Source organism: Lissotriton vulgaris, chromosome 9 (assembly GCF_964263255.1).
Source record: "Lissotriton vulgaris chromosome 9, aLisVul1.2, whole genome shotgun sequence".
In the NCBI taxonomy this organism is placed as follows: domain Eukaryota; kingdom Metazoa; phylum Chordata; class Amphibia; order Caudata; family Salamandridae; genus Lissotriton; species Lissotriton vulgaris.
In genome coordinates, this window is record NC_141697.1 from 1,077,214,694 (window position 1) to 1,077,231,123 (window position 16,430).

General features: G+C 44.1%; 1 protein-coding gene across 1 annotated transcript in view; it reads right to left on the bottom strand.

The window, feature by feature from the left end:
- Positions 1–16,430, bottom strand: part of FAM3D (FAM3 metabolism regulating signaling molecule D) — a 393,825-nt gene that overhangs the window by 53,273 nt on the left and 324,122 nt on the right. The window lies entirely within an intron of this gene.

Here is a 16,430-nt window from a genome sequence, read left to right on the forward strand (position 1 = left end):
TTTAGAATGACCAATAAGTAAATCATCATTCAAACTATGTATTGTACATGTCATGAAAACAGGCTGTCTTTTATCATTCAACGATTTAAAAGAGACCGTCCTAAATACATATATACTTTCTTCAAGTGTTAGCTATTCTGTTTTCAGTCATCAATACTTGATTATTAAGAAGTAAGGATTAGCGCCACTGTTACAACTTTCAACAGTTTCAGATCACTTGCATCTAATAGATACCCTAAGCTATTTAAATGAAGAATAGTTTTTCCCTTGACCATTTTCATGGTTAAAAGATTATTTGATACGTTGTTTGGTCCTTGTGCCAGCTCCCTCGGTGTCTCTTTGCAGATACCTCTGCAGCGGCTGATTGTTTCACTTTGCCCCTGCTTCTATCTGACTGGGCAGCTGACGCAGCCCTTCCTTTCTCCATTCCTCATTGCTTTTGGTTGATTGTCATCCCATTTCGTTATGGTCACTTGCATTTGCATTCATTAGTTAGATTTCTCTATTTAAAGTTATTGATACTGTTGTTTACTGCAAGTGCAGCCTTGCTTCCCTTTCTTGTGCCAGATCAGCCCTTCCTCATATCCCCCCCACAGCTCACTGTTCCGCCTGTTTCTTGCCATTTTTCACCGCTCCCATCAATCCCCTCTCCCACTGCCCAGTGTACTTCCCATCCCCAGGACCTACTTAATGGAGGCCGCAGCACGTACGTGCCACAGGTTTGGGAGTGGCAGGCGTGCCTGCCCCCGTCTGTGCCTGAACCACGCCCAGTGCCAGGACCCACAGGTACTCCCCCACTGAACTCTGCTCCTGGACCCCTGAATAGGCAGCAACAACTGCTGCAGCTCCCCATGGAATGACATTTTGCCTGCCTCCACTGCCACTTCAAGTGCAACGCGGAACCGCTAGTCGGCACAGGAACCCACCCAGAAGATCATGAACACCCCGGAACTGCTCCAATGCATCCTGCTCAACACCAAGTCCCTCTGCACACATACCATGGAACTCTGGGACACTATGACCTGCCTCACACCCGATGTGATCTTCATCACAGAGACCTGGTCCAAGCCTCCTCAGCTCCCGACATCACCTCCACAACCGCAACACCTCTCCAATGCATCTTCACCGAAGACTGCATGACACCAATCATCAAACATCTAAACTTCAAACTCAGAGCGGCCTCCAACATGACCATCAAAGGCACCCTCCCATACAGACCCCCTGGACCGTGACTCACATTCTGCAAAGCCATCACCTTCAAATCAGCCCTTAACAGCTACCACCAACACCTCAAGGACACCAAAACAGGCACCCTCACAGACCGCATCAAAACAAGCCCCAACAAGCCACAACAGCACAAAGGAACTCTTCAACATTGTCAGGGAGTTCTCAAGCCCCACCGCCAGCAAGAACTCTGCAACACCCTGTCTAAATACTTCCATAGCAAGATAGCCACCAACTACAACTACTTGGATCCCCATCCCTATCAACATTGACTTCAACAAACTCTACCCATCCACAGGAACCACCCTGCCGATCACCTCATGGAGTCTGGTCTCCACCCAGACCACTACAGCCTTCATGTCTTCAATCCACCCTGGAGCACCCATGGACCCCTGCCCTCACCACTTCTTCAACCTTGTATTACAATAAATCACCACGGAACTCCCCAACATCCTTAACACCTCTATCATCACAGCATCCTTCCCCGACAGATAAAAACAAGTGGAGTTCAGACCACACCTGAAAGAACCCTCTGCCGACCCCAGCAAACTCAAAAACTACCAGCTCATCACGCTCCTTCCATTCCCTGCCAAAGTCTTCCAGAAGGCCGTCAACCTAAAGCTCACCAAACATCTAGAAGAAAACAATCTGCTTGATACCTCCCAGTCCAACTTCTGCACAAACCACAGCACCTAGGCAGCCCTAATAACTGCCATGATGTCATCAGATCCCTCTTCAACCACAGTGAGACTGCAGCCCTAATCCTTCTCGGCCTCCCAGCTGCATTTGACACCGTATCACACCATTCCCTCATCAATAGACAATCACATCGGCATCCAGGGGAACACCCTCAAATGGATTGCATCCTTTCTCACTGGACAAACTCAGATAATCCACCTGTCATCCTACACCTCAAAACCCCAAGACCATGATCTGCCCCAAGGACCGTCCCTCAGCCCAACCCTATTCAACACATAGATGACATCCCTCATGGACATCATCAGAAACCATGGATTAAACATCATGTCATTTGCAGAAGACACACAACTCATTCTCTCGCTCACCGCACCCCTTGACTACAAGAACAAACTTCTGAACGCCATGACCTGCATCTCCGACTGGATGAGTGCCAACTAAACAGGGACAAAACGGAATTGCTGATGGACCTCCGAGTTAGTACACACACCCACAGACCACACCTGCAACCTCAGAATATTCCTCAACAGCAATTTAACCATGAAGCACCAAGTCAACACAGTCACCTCCTCTTGCTTCCACACCCTCTGCATGATCCAAATGATCTTCAAGTGGATCCACCCACCTCAGGAATCTCTACTGGCTCCTCGTTCAGAAGAGAACGCAGTTCAAGCTTCTGACACACGTCTACAGAGCTCTGTGTGACCTGGGACCAGCATACATCAACCACCACATTAACTTCCACCAACCCACCAGACCCCTGTGCTTGACCTTCCTCGCCCTTGCTCACATTCCCCACATATGTTGCATCCAAAGCGGCGTACACTACTTCTCCTACCTTGCTACAAAAACCGGGAACAATATACCTCTCCACCTATGAACATCCCCTCCCTGGCAGAATTCAGAAGAGAACTCAAAACCTTGGTCTTCTACCGGGGCGGCAGCTAAAAACAGCTCCCGAATACCCTCAGAGGTGAAGAGTTTAGCTATACAAGACTGATTGTTTGATTGTTATTCTATGTAATACTTCCTTAAAGTCTACCGTTTAATTTGTTCTAAAGATCTGTCATTAGTACTTCTTCATTCACAACACATTCCAGGGTCCAGTGAGAAAAACATGCTAGGAACTTACTGGGTTAGCTCATGGGCAGTTACATTCTGCACAGGTTTTGCTGTCCCATTCCCAATATAAACCATTAAAGCAAATTTGGCTGACCCTCCCGTATACATATATCACTTGCTATCATTTTTAGGTTTATTTGATTTATATAGGCCTCTTTCCAAAGCTTTTTGATCTCAAAGTAATCAGCATTTTTATCATTCCTCTTTAATAAAGTTATTTATAGATATGAAGGCAAAGTGCTTTTGACAACTATGAACACAGCTATGTGGTTGGCCTGCACAACTTCTACCCATATGAACATTTACGCTTCCCTTGTCCATCTTGGGAGAAGTGCCCATGAACATTATTGCAGCATATATCAAGATACTCAATACAAATATGTTAAATAAGAGTCACTTTTCAAAGTTGCAGACCTGCAATGCTAATCATTTAAAATTAATTTTAGGCATCACTAATTCAATGGATTTCTTTGCACACAGATTTGTTTAGCTGAAGGGAAGCCGCTGTCTAAACTCAAGCTAGAAAGCTCACAGAGTAGCTAAACAGCAAGCTACTGGTATGTTTATGGCCATGTCAATTAAAGCCACTGACACTTGGGGCCCGATTCACAATGGTAAATATATGCCAGCATATTTAATCACATACATTTTACTACTACTCACGCTACACTATTTTGATATTCTCTATTTCTGAGAGTAGATTTACACCTATGTGTAGACTTACTTGTCTCTAGCCCCTCAAATCATGCAATGAAGCCTCATACTACTGGATTTATGAGTGAAAAGTTATTGCTAGTAACTTTGCTTAAGTAGGTGGAGAGCTAACTATAACTTGCACCCCCATGCACTGCTTATGACCTCAAATATTACATCACTCATGACATGTTCTATGACAATACTAAGTTGTAAGTTTATTTTAAACAAAAGCTGATCTTTTTATCACACCTAACTGTAGGGTTACTTTAACATTTGGCTCTGTCTAGTGTATACTCCACACTACAGCTGCTTAAAGGACCACAAAGTAATGTCTCAAGTGACATTGTGTTTGTGTAATTTTGAGAATGTGATTGTTCCTCAAGTGTTTTCATACAGAAATGAGAGACAAAATTAACCCTCATATATAGAGAAGATGATGAGACAACAGACAGAGTGTTGAACCTCCACCAAACAAGGGTACTTCCTTTTATTTATATATAGAAAGTACTTCTTTGCTTGATGGAGATGTCCTCATATTCCTCTGCATCGAATGCACCATCAAAATCACAGAGAAACTTCTCGAGTCACTTTGGAAAGTTGAGCTGTCTATCAGCCTGGAAAGTGGCAGGAACACCATTGAGTTTTATTAATGTGGAAGGTGCGGGGCAAAGCAGGTGATGCTTGTAGGTGATTTTGCGCATTTGCATACGCAGCAGTAATTAAAAGGGAGAACCATGGACTCTGCTCTCAGACCAGGAGATGACAAGGAAGAACCCACTCGTCTTGTACAGTCACTACATAGGAATTTGCACTCAAATAAATCAACGATGCATTCACCTCTATAGAGGATTTCAAGTGACCAAGTGCAAGAAGTCAGGATGATTTGTCTTTTACAGAAGTGGAGTTTCAACTAGGGCTCTGCTGTGTTTATCATTGTAAGAGTTTCCTTTTGTGGTTTAATTTCGGTGAAATGAGCATCTGGGCCTAAATGGAACACACCTGTATATTTATCCAAGAAGAGTCCAAAATTTTGCACAAAATTTTGATCAAACTGGAGAACTTTTTACCGGTTAATTAGTAAGTGCTACCTTGTTGGGTGAATGTCTAGTGCATATTCTACGCTACACCTGTGTAAAGGACCATGAGGTAATGTCTCTAGTGACTTTGTGTATCTGTAATTTTGGCAATTTGATTGCTCTTCGAGGGTCTTTATACAACATTTAGAAACAAAATTAATCCTCTTATAGCGAAGATGATGAGACTAAAGACAAAGGGTCTGATTCCGATGTCGTACGGAAACTGATCCAAACGAATCGGTCTTGGAATCGTTTCAGAAAGAACCAAATCTTGTGAGTCCAAACAACCGACTACTATGCTTCCCAACATCGCTTGGACGGAATCCCATTAACTTCAATGGGAGCCTGTGCTCCGAACGAGAACACAGGCTCCCATTGAAAAAAGGGTTGGTTGGGGAAAACCTTGCACCCTGTGGCAGGCACTCCATGGTGCCTTTTAATGAGAATAGAGATGCACTACCTTCTGTTGAGCTAAATGCTAACAAGTTTTATCTGAGTTCAGAACCTCTATTTTCAAACTCTGAATTGTTCGGCGTGCTGCACGGGTGACACGTTTGTCCTGACCGTGTCTAAAACATAAACCTCCCTACCTCGAGACCATAGGTCCCGACCCCTGCGCACATTTGCCAATGGGATATACCCAACAGTAATTAACACTATATATTAAATAATAAAAATTATTTCACTACATAGTTGAACATTTATTTGCCACCATAAATATTCACTCATTGTGTTTAGTGTAGAATCATGAAGCTTAATATACACGCAGTACATATCATGCAATCATATGTTCTTTTACAACATCAATTCTGACAATGTTCCTAAGCTTACTTGATGCTTTGAGACATTGTGCCTATTTTCTGTTGTTGTAGGGGCTTGAAATGCGGTCGTTTTTCACGAGGTATCAACTACGGATATTCAGCAATTAGGATTTGATTCACACGAAACCTTTTGGTAAATCCAGAAGGCAGAGTCAATATATGCCTTCAGGAATTAGTTAAACCATTGTGTCTCTTTCATAGATGGTTGTTTTCAATTTTTCAGGTATTATGTGCATCGTTTAAAAAGCATCAAGTAAGCTGGTATTTTGTCTCTGGGTTTTAGTGATTGCACAGTGGTGATGGTTTGGGTTCCACACTCACTTTTTGATTGAGTTTTTTACACATTACAAGCAAGCATGTTGCTCTCTCTTTTTTCAAATGTTACATTGTTTACCCCAGTTGCTATATAAAGCTCATTGCTGTGCATTATTGTTTTTATAGATGGCACTTTCTCCTGATGAAGGGTCCTGTGAGACCCGAAATGCATAGAGCATCTTGAAATGAATACAGAAGAACATTGTCAGAATTGATGTTGTAAAAGAACATATGATTGCATGATATGTACTGCGTGTATATTAAGCTTCATGATTCTACACTAAACACAATGAGTGAATATTTATGGTGTCAAAATAAATGTTCAATTATGTAGTGAAATAATTTGTATTATTTAATATATAGTGTTAATTACTGTTGGGTATATCCCATTGGCAAATGTGCGCAGGGGTCGGGACCTATGGTCTCGAGGTAGGGAACTCCATGTGCCTGCCACATCGTGCATGGTTGTGAAGAGGGGTCCCATGGGTACTCCTGAGGGACTGATTTGGAAGGCCCTAGGTGAAGGGGGCCTGCTATGGGCCCCCAAATTCAAATTCTGACAGCCATTTTGTGTCAGGCAAACCGAACCAGAACGGCTGTCCGAATTGGTCATCGTAATCGGTCTTTGGGAAACAGTGTCCATAGATCTGTACGATTCGGCTCTGAAAGACTCAGCCTGTCCGAATGCCTTTCAAAACTGAATCGGACAGTCTGAATTTTTTCTGGGCATCGTAATCGGTTGTTGGGAAATGTGTACGATTCGGTCAGAATCAAGGGTTCCGAAATGGATTCTGAGATACTGAATCCCATTCGGAGCCTTTCCGAATGACACCGGAATAGGCATTAAAGTTGAATCTCCACCAAGCAAGGGTGCTGCCCCTTAATTATATGAAGTAAGTGCATCCTTGTTTGGTGGAGATGTCCTCACATTGATATGCACAATCATTATTGGTGGGAATTGGCTCAGTCCATTTGGTAAGTTGAGCTGTCCATCAGCCTGGAAAATGGTGGGAACACTGTTTTCATTTTAGAGGGATGGGGGCTCAGGCCTTCCTTTAAAATAGATGGGTGCCCCAGTGCCCACCCAGGGAATCCAAAAAGAACTCATTGAGGGCCATGGGGGAGCCCTAGGGCCCCTACGGCCATAGCCGACTCTTCACATGGTGCGAGAGCCTGCATAGCTCCTACCCGGAGGAGCAGCTGTTTATGCTACACCCTCAGGGCAGGAGCAATACCTTGTGCTTTTTTCCAGCCCGCTTCATTGTGGGCAGGGAAACAGAACACAAGTCTTCTCCCAGCTGATGGGAGCATTTTTAAAGCTCCCATCCAGGGGGAGCAGACTTTGTGTTTGCTCCCGTTTGGCAGGCAGGAGCAGACACATGTTTCCCTGCCTGCTGCAGTGTGATCCAGCTCTAGGGGATGGCATCCTCTGGACCTTTAAGTGCTCATGGAGGGGGGCCACGAGGACCTCCTCCCAATTTTAAACACCTGGGGCCCAGGGGCTGAATTCGGCTTGGGGGGGCCATGCTACCTCCCCCTTATAAAGATATCTGGCATCAGGAAATGGTGTCCCTGGGGCCGAAAATAGCTCAGGACGAAGGGCCTTGTGCCCCCTCACACCATGTTTTGTGTTTTTGCAGGGATCCCACGGGAGTCCCATGGCATTCTAGCAAAACATGCTTTGTTTTTATTTTGCCACTGGTGGGGGTCTCTGTGAGTCCCCCATGAGACCTAAGGGGTCAGGTTATCTCTAGCTTTCCCAGTCACATTATTTTGATTTAAAAAAAGTTCAGGACAATGGACCAAGACACCAAGTCATGCAGTAGCTGACAACAACATTTTTCTCATGTTGGTGGCAGCCAGTTCGATCACTTGCTCTCACAGAGGTCTGATTTCCATGGGAGCGAGATGGCCCAAAGGAAAAAATGCTATATTTTTAGATTGGCCTGCCTGCGAAACTCTTGTGAGCCTCTCGCGGATGCACCCATACAGATATGCAAATATTGTTGTACCTTTATTTAAAAAATTGCCCAGTTTTCTCATAAAAAATTTCATTTAAAATTTTGCAAGGATATTATCAATAATGTCATATAAGATGTCATGAGTGATGTAATATATGTGGTAATTAGCAGTGCATGGCGAGGGCGCAAGTCATAGTTTCCTTAGGGCTCGAGTTATAGTTACTTAACATAAGAATAACTGGCAAATATCTCTGGTTTTTAGACTTTAAAACATTATGCTGTTACTGAACATATCACTAACTATAACATTACTTTAACCTTTGGTTGTTTTAGTGAATTTTTAGGGAGTTTTGTTAAATGTAAAATAATGTTTTATTGCCATATGTATCACCAACCTTCCACCGCGGCTTGCAGCTGATCCATCACAGGCAGGCAGCCAACCCAACATTGTGCCAAGTCTTTGGCCACACAAGGTGTGGGGTTAGCCACAGGACCTGGCCTCTGGCCAGGCCCCGCAGCAAACCCTCGTGGGCAGTAAAAAAATTACCAATAATTTCAATCAAGTGTATATTTAAATAATGACTTACAATATTTAAAACAGTTATTTTGAACTACATATGTGTAACTCTTTTTAAATAGCTTTTATTATTCCATTTTGGTGCTAATAAATGTGATAATAAATAGTCAGAGATGTATTATGTTATCTTTAAGCAAAAAATAAAAAATATATATCTTTTTTCTACCCTTTACCATTTTAGATCCCAAAACCACAGAAAGAGCTTGTATTTTATGTCATATATCTTGAACACATAAAATTCAATAGAGCCCAAGGTGGCACTGTAATCCCAGCCATATAGCCTAGGCTCCAGCCTGAGAAAAGCTTTAGAAAAATAGGAAAAGTTCTTTAATGACCCAGGAGACATATGCTTTTTTCTAGTGTAGCTGGAGACATGCAGATCTTCCTACAGCCCCCTACAACATTAGACAGGTAATTTTAATGATATCCTAGATTCAAAGGGACATCAGCAAAAAACAAATATGTAAGTAGTGCTTCCAGGGCATTTTGGGTCACTCCTTGATGGACCAGTGAATAATAATGAGTAGCTGTGGCTGCTCATTTATCATTCACTTTAAAAAAAATACTTTTTCTTGTTGCCCGGCCCCACCCGGACGCCCAGTATTTTTTGAAGGGTTAAGAGGCAGCAGGGAGAGCACCAGGGTACCAGCTAGCGCCAGCTTCCTAAAAGCGCCCTATTTCATGAGGCCACGCAAGAGCCCAAAGTTTGGTATTTAAGGGATGCTCCAGTGCCCACTCGGGGCACCCAACACCATTATTATTGTTTGGGGCCACGGAGGGGCCATTGAGACTCCCACGGCTTCACAGGGATTTTCTTTTTTTTTATTATAAAGTGTCATGCCTTGGTGCCCACCTCAGGCATGCCACAACAAACCCTACAATTGTTTATAAACCCCTTCAGGGCACCACACAGTGTGTCCCTCATTGAGGCTGCAGGAGGTGAAACCCAGGGCCCCCAATGACCCGCTGGCTCCTCTGCTTGTGCCCATCATGGTTGCAGCAGGAGCTGGCATTGCTAACCCAGAGGAAGCGGTTTTCTTCTGCTCCCCTGGGGAGTAAGCAAATACGGCATTTACCTGCATAGGTAGGAAAATATTTTGTTCTACCACTAGGCGGGAGCAGATTTGTGCTCAAGCCTGGTGGGAGAACTTGGATTTTCCCTGTCCCTCCCCAGTGTTTGGTGACAGCGGGACACCGTCACTAAGGTCCCTGGGACCATTATATGGCTCAGGTCCCTGGGACCATTATATGGCTCATGGCCTGCAACACTAAATTAACTATAACTTGCCACTCTACCATGCAGTGTCTTCGGGCAAATCATGTAATTTAAGGTGTCATAAGTGTTGCAATTTATGCAGTGATTTCACATGCTCTAACTTCTGTAACATGCAAGGGTACATGTAGTGCATGGAGAAAGGGAACATTTTAATGTATTTATAGTTAGTGATATTTGTTACTGTGATATTTTTGCAAAATGTGGGGGTATGTCACTATAGTACCACAGTACATGGTTATCATAAGTCATTAGCTGATTAGGTAATCATTGGCTTTACAAAAGTTAAAGGCAGACATGCAGTTTTTAGGTACACATTATTGTGTGTTACACCCTCTGATGTAGGTAAGTATTAAGTTTGGTATTTTTGCCCTAACTATTACCAGTTTAGTAAAGTGGTAATAGGTAGAGAAAATATTTATGCAGTTTTCAATATTTGTTTTAAAAACTACAGAGTAGTGTGGGAGTACTGCGGCGGTACCCAAAATTTATTTCCCTAGGTTAGCATTTTTGTTTATAAATTTTTCTATATATTTATACTAGTGCATGGTGAACTACATTTATTTTAAAGTGTAGCATGGTAATTATTACTAATAAATGTACTACTCTGTACACTATCTTGTACATATTGAAATATGTAAAGAATTTAGGAAGCACTTTAGCACATTATAATATTAAAGCATAGAGTCATATAGTGTATTCCATTTTTTTTCCTGTACTGCGGTACTCCCAATTTGAATATATATATATATATATATATATATATATTACCTACAGTAGTTATATATAGTAAGGACCTAGTTTCCTTAGGAATTCCGCAACATTCTATTGGGAATAACTTTGCTGCCGGTTGTTGAATCTTCGCAAATTTCTCAAAGAAGATGGCCCGTTCCGCTCCGCTTCTTCCCTGAAAGTCTCGGGTAGATTCGTCAAGCGGGGGCTGAGAAAAAACTTGTTTTCCCCATGTTAATTTCCATAGGACCTTTGGACACGGCTACAGCCCGAACCGCTGAACGGAATTACACCAAATTTGGCAAAATGGTAGAGTCTGATTCGCAGATCACCCTTTTGCTTAAATGGTGTAAATCCCTCCAGTAGTCCCTGAGAAAATCAAAAGAGAAAAAACATATATATCTATAAGCACGCACCGTGCGTGGACCGTGCGCGCACCTACCCGTACACGAGCTGCATGATGATTGCTGCCACTGTCTGTCAACCCTCCGAAACAGAAATCGATGGCAGCCATCTTGTGCCTAGGTAGACTGAGGCACAAGAAAGCAGAAAACAAAACATGTAGAACTCAAAAAGGGGGCAGGGTAGAAGCACCCTGAACCCCTAGGCCTGCTCCAAGGCAAAATAAAATGTTTTTTTTCAAAAATCGCGGGGTACGCGCACCGTACGCGCACTCCGCGATCCCCCCCCCAAAAATTTTTTGGGGGTGGGGGGCCTTGGGGGTCCTTGTGGGACCCCCTGAGCAGGGGGTCAGGGTTCTTCTACCCTGCCCCCTTTTTGAGTTCTAAAACTTTCCGAGCCGGAGCTGTATGCTCATTGGCTTTCAACACTTCAAACCAGGAAGTGTTGACAGCCATTTTGTGCTTGGTAGACCGAGGCACAAGAAAGCAGAAAACCAAATGTGTAGAACACAAAAAGGGGGCAGGGTAGAAACACCCTGACCCCCTAGGCCTGCCCAGGTGGTCCCACAAGGACCCCCAAGGCCAAACATTTTTTTTTAAAAGCCGTTTTTTTTTTCAAATTACCCCCCGGGGGGACAAAATCGCGGGGCATAGTGATAAAGAAGTGTGTGGGGCGGGCCAAATCCCCCCTACACTGCCCCAGGGACCGCTGCTCCCCGGGGAAAAGCAATGCAGCCCCCTGGCACATAATGGAGGCTCATGGTGGGTTAGTTGGCCCCCAGGGAAGTATGTAAGTATGTAAGTATGATCCATGATCCATTGTTTGCATAAGGGAGTAGGATAACTTCATATGTGAATAGGTTGTGTGCTGGTGTGTAATGTCGATATAGGTATCTAAGTAATTTTGAAATTGTTCTATTGTTCATTGACAGCATGTATGAGTGAATCTACAGGTAAGTGATTAGATGTGTGTATACATCTAGGAATCACTGAGTGGGTTTTTAGATACTTGTATTGCTGTGTCAATGGATTCAAATATGATATTCTGTATTTTACAAAGAGTGATGAAAGATTTTACTAGTGTATGAAAAGGTGTATGTGAATGTCACATGGATGATGTCATCAGTGATGTCATCAGTGATGTCATTTGAGATGTCATCAGTGATGTCATTGACCATATCATGAATGATGTAATATGTGACATCATCAGCAGTGGATTGCGGGTGCGCGAAATATAGTTAGTACAACTAACTATATAGGAGCACTTTCAATGGTTTTGTATGAGTGAAATGTCCAGCTAACTATAACACCCCTAAAACTTATAGTGTTTGGAGTGAATTTCAAAGGTTTTTTAAATGCTAATTCCTAACTATATAAGGACTGAAACCTATGGTTTTTTCAGTGAATATATATATATACTAGCCGCCCGTCCCGACCTTGTCCGGGAGCAACAGGCAGCTTCCCTGAACCCCGCCCACCCCTACATTGTCCCCGCCCGTCCCGTCCCCTGCCTGTCCCGTCCCCCATCTGCCGCGACCCCCGCCTGCCCCTACATAACTGCCCTTACCTCCGCCGGCGCTGCTCCCGCCTGTCCGCTCGCACCACCGCTCCTCCCCTGCGCCATGTCCGCTGCTCCTCCTCCGCCGCCGGTCCTCTGCTCCTGACGTCACCGCTCTTCCCCCGCGCCATGCCCGCCACTCCTCGGACGCCGCTCCTCCCCGTGCTCCTAACGTGACCACGCACGTCGCGGCCGGCGCTACTTTTGAGGGACTACTTTTTTTAATGTAAAATTTGAAATAACGTTTATTTTTTTAATTTATGTAGCCTATTACCATCTACACACACCCTGCCGATTCCAACGGTGTATCGGGTGTGTAGATTGGCGCAGTGGCTCCCGCATCAAAGCCTGAAAGTTTCTGCTTTATTATAGTAGTATAGATTTATGATCTGAAAATTTTTTGTATATCTTGCCCCAAGTGCAGAGAATTGACCTCTATGTCATACGCCCCAGTGTTTCTGAGGTGGCTCTTTCCCCACAGCACAATGGAAGGGGAAACATTTGTTAGAAGGGTCCTATGCTTAAAAATATTTTGAATAAACAATTCAAAAATGTACTCTTAAATATACCGATGTTGCATCCAAGGCCACCTACAGCTCTGAGTATTTTATCTGACAGAATGGCTGGCTGAAAAGAATGCTCAGCTGCCGGATGCAGTGTTCTGGGGGATGAAACCTGGCAAGGCATACTCGGCCTTCCATCCTTCTAAGGTCGGTTAAGGGATTACCATAAATAGGGTAACGATAGCATCTGTTTTTTGACAGCATTAAAAACGACAGGCCAGTTTAGTGAGTACCTAAATGAAAACCATGTTATGATTAGTAAACCAGTCGTCACTTCACTTGTAAGCTCTCTCGGTTTAACTCTTGCCTGCCCCGGCCCTTTGCCTTTGACCTCCCGACTTCACAGTAGCTACCCCAGACTACAAACCTCGAGTTCCCGCAGTGCTTGAATATGCTTCCTATATTTCACTTAGTTCACACATTACCTCATGAAAGAAAGCTGGTTAGCTTGACAGGCGCCACCTTTCGCTGACCCGTTGCCCTGCATGCACGCACACTGTATGTATGTATGTAATGTAATGTATAGGCATTTATATAGCGCACTACTTACCCGGAGGGTCCCAAGGCGCTTCGACCGCTGCGAAACCCTTCCTGGCTTCCCTGAGAGATGGTCCCTTAATGGGTATCTCCAGGGTGAGACCAGGCATCCCCGGCGGTCTGGTGGGGCCGTTAGTGAAGATGAGGCAAGCTAATGCCCAGAGTTGCCGAGTGTGATCGCTGATCAGAGTGGGCACCGAGGCGAGAGAATTATCGAGTCCGCTGACCCTGGTCCAGAAACCTGCCGCGCCGGGAATCGAACCCTGGTCCCGGGCCGTCCTCTGCTCTCGGGTCTGCCGCCTCTAACCAGTGAGCCACACTACTTCACACGCACTGCCGCTCATAAGGAGCACAGCTGCGGCATGCTACAACAGGCTCACTTGAGCCAATAAATCTTCAGCTTTAATGGACAGGAAAATGTCAGGAGGCACGTTGTTTGCTGTTACGTCACCTGCGTCTCTCTCTCTCTCAGGTAGGTTGCAAACAAGGCATGACTAATTCTTTTCATACATTGCCTAAAGTCACGCTGAATAATTAGCAGCCCGTCCCGACCTTCACCGGGAGCAACAGGCAGCTTCCCCGACCCCGCCGACCCCTACATTGTCCCCCGCCCGTCCCGACCCCAGCTTGTCCGACCCCCGCCTGCCCCTACATGAGTGGCCTTACCTCCGCCGGCGCTGCTCCCGCCTGTCCGCTCGCACCACCGCTCCTCCCCTGCGCCATGTCCGCCGCTCCTCCTCCACCGCGGTACTCTGCTCCTGACGTCAGCGCTCCTCCCCCGCGCCATGTACGCCGCTCCTCCCTTTGCTCCTAACATGACCACGCATGTCGCGGCCGGCGCTACTTTTGAGGGACTACTTTTTTTTTTTAATCTAAAATTTGAAATAACGTTTATTTTTTAAATTTATGTAGCCTATAACCATCTACACACCCTGCCGATTTCAACGGTGTATCAGGTGTGTAGATTGGGGCAGTGGTTCCCGAGTTTACCCGCCTCAAAGCCTGAAAGTTTCTGCTTTATTATAGTAGTATAGATATATATAAACGTATAAATATTTTCCCAACATATTACCACTTTGCTAAAGTGGTAATAGACATGGGGAAATTACCAAACCTAATACATTGAATAGCACAATGCAGAGCACAGGGAAACTATAGGTGAAAACAAGATGGCTGCCTTTAACTTTTGTAAAGGCAGTCAAATAGACAATCAGCTAATGACTTGTCATTGTTTTATACCTCAGAAGTATAGCAGTACAATCACAGCCACAAATATACTTAAATTAAAAACACATACAACTTATACAATACTTATGCTACATACCTGTAGTACCCAACACAATCATCTGTGCAACATAATATATAATCCTTCCAAATTTAATTAAAATCCGACTGACGGTTTTTGCTCTATGCAAAATACAAATGTCTTTGTACAATGCATTGAATTCTATGCCCACAATGGTTTTGGACGCCCCCCCCCCTTTACCTATCCACCCTCTAGACAAAACGCCACAAAACTTTCAGGACTACAAGAATGAAATAGGAGCACCAGATTTGCAAAGTTTTGCAGACATTTGTCACACGGGAGCAACATTATTAATGGCCAAAAATCCCTACCTCTGGTCATCTCATATATATATATATATATATATATATATATATATATATATATATATATATATATATATATATATATATATATATATATATATATATATATATATATATATATATATATATATATATATGCACCAAACAATTCCCACCACTTCTGGCGAGGAAGGAACTCAGACCACCACAACGATTCAGGCAAGATGTTGGGAATGAGATGAGCACCATTCCTGGCGTGTCAGGAAGGCTGTGGAGGACAATGTTCTGTTCCAAGAAGCATGCTGTTGTTTCTTCAAAAACGAAGCCCGCCTTCCCTGGGATCCTTTCCTACTAAAGGTTTTTACACAAGCTTAAACATTGTACAGGGGCATGGAGCCTACTAAGGAAATACAGTACTCACCTATGGGACTATGAGAGCCATCATGCTATGCGGCATTAACAACAGCCACGCCCACTAAAGGCGGTTCATGTTGATTTAACTAATAAAAACAGGTGATGTTTTTTCCAATGCCTCTGCACAACAGCTCATGATTAAGAGGCGGAATGCCTCGAAACGCGTCGAGCATGAACAATAATTGGACGACAGGAGGGTGAGCTGCAGCGAGGCTACACAATCCCTGATGGGCACAACAGCATCGAGTGCCCTCTCAAGCGCAAGGGCTTTGGATGAACAAAAATACGTGGCTGCCCGAGCCGCGGGAATGAGATGAGCACCATTCCTGGCGTGTCAGGAAGGCTGTGGAGGACAATGTTCCGTTCCAAGAAGCATGCTGTTGTTTCTGCAAAAACGAAGCCCGCCTTCCCTGGGATCCTTTCCTACTAAAGGTTTTTACACAAGCTTAAACATTGTACAGGGGCATGGAGCCTACTAAGGAAATACAGTACTCACCTATGGGACTATGAGAGCCATCATGCTATGCGGCATTAACAACAGCCACGCCCACTAAAGGCGGTTCATGTTGATTTAACTAATAAAAACAGGTGATGTTTTTTCCAATGCCTCTGCACAACAGCTCATGATTAAGAGGCGGAATGCCTTGAAACGCGTCGAGCATGAACGATAATTGGACGACAGGAGGGTGAGCTGCAGCGAGGCTACACAATCCCTGATGGGCACAACAGCATCGAGTGCCCTCTCAAGCGCAAGGGCTTTGGATGAATATATATATATATATATATATATATATATATATATATATATATATATATATATATATATATATATATATATATATATCAAAGCTCCAAAATCCTAGGAATACCCAGC